Here is a 658-nt window from a genome sequence, read left to right as displayed (position 1 = left end):
TATCAGCAGATTCTGGAGACCAATGTCCAGGAATCAGTGACAAAGCTGAAGCTGCGCCGGGGCTGGATCTTTCAACAAGACAACGACCCGAAACACTGCTCAAAACCCACTAAGGCATTCATGCAGAGGAACAAGTACAACGTTCTGGAACGGCCATCTCAGTCCCCAAACCTGAATATTATTGAAAATTTATTGTGTGAGTTAGAGAGAGCTGTCCATGCTCGGAAGCCATCAAACCTGAATGAACTAGAGATGTTTTGTAAAGAGGAATGGTCCAAAATACCACAATCCAGACTCTCATTGGAACCTACAGGAAGCGTTTAGAGGCTGTAATTTCTGCAAAAGGCAGATTTACTTAATATTGATTTCATTTCTTTTTTTGTGGTGCCCAAATTTATGCACTTGCCTGATTTTGTTTTTTATTATTGCACACTTTCTGTAAATCCAATAAACTTCATTTCACTTCTCAAATATCACTGTGTGTGTCTCCTATATGATATATTTAACTGACATTTTGTATTGTAACAACCGACGATTTATACAGGAAAATAATGACTATTAACAAGGTTGCCCAAACTTTTGCATCCCACTGTAACTGTCTTGGAACTGTTTCTCTGTGAGTATAGCTGAGTTAAGCTAACATGGCTAACTAGCCCCT

This window comes from Pundamilia nyererei, unplaced genomic scaffold (genome assembly GCF_000239375.1).
Source record: "Pundamilia nyererei isolate P.nyererei 1_Seehausen unplaced genomic scaffold, PunNye1.0 scaffold00093, whole genome shotgun sequence".
NCBI classification, from domain to species: Eukaryota; Metazoa; Chordata; class Actinopteri; order Cichliformes; family Cichlidae; genus Pundamilia; species Pundamilia nyererei.
The sequence above is the reverse complement of the archived record's forward strand: the minus strand, read 5'-3'. Positions refer to the sequence as shown.